This window comes from Lissotriton vulgaris, chromosome 8, assembly GCF_964263255.1.
Source record: "Lissotriton vulgaris chromosome 8, aLisVul1.2, whole genome shotgun sequence".
Classification (NCBI taxonomy): Eukaryota; Metazoa; Chordata; class Amphibia; order Caudata; family Salamandridae; genus Lissotriton; species Lissotriton vulgaris.
This window is the reverse complement of record NC_141696.1, coordinates 156,319,241-156,319,688: the sequence shown is the minus strand read 5'-3', so window position 1 is coordinate 156,319,688 and position 448 is coordinate 156,319,241. Positions and strand designations below refer to the sequence as shown.

Below are 448 nucleotides of genomic sequence, written 5' to 3'. Positions count from 1 at the left end.
CCTGCGCTTGGGTTCGCGTGTTTTCAAAACCTCCGTCGGTTATACCGGTGTTTCACAAATGATTTTCAGGCAGATCAGCGTGGTTTCATGCAGTGTGGGACCTGTAAGCGGCAACATAGAATGTTTATACCATCATTTCCAATAAGCGCTGACTTCTTGACTCACATTATCATAATGCAAGGCAACAATTATTCTCAACAGGCAGACGTTCGTACCTTGAATTCAGGTCACGTATTTAGAACTGCTTGTTGCAAGTTTAGGGCTGCATCACTGAAGACCAATTCGGAACGTGATCAAATCTGCAGGAAAAAACGGGCGCTCAGTCACTAACTGATTTGTTTATAAAACATCCCGGATTCAAAAAGCGGTAGCGGTTACTAGAGTTCAATTACCTTTTAGCTTTGTGTTAAAGGCTCCCCTTCCAAGTGCTGGCGACCAAACATCAATG

At 43.8% G+C, this 448-nt stretch overlaps 1 long non-coding RNA gene across 1 annotated transcript; it reads right to left on the bottom strand.

The window, feature by feature from the left end:
- Window positions 1–448, bottom strand: LOC147696785 (uncharacterized). The gene is made up of 3 exons (XR_015299119.1): window positions 393–448; window positions 216–299; window positions 1–101 (listed from the first exon to the last, which is right to left on the bottom strand). It is a non-coding gene; the product is annotated as an uncharacterized LOC147696785 (long non-coding RNA).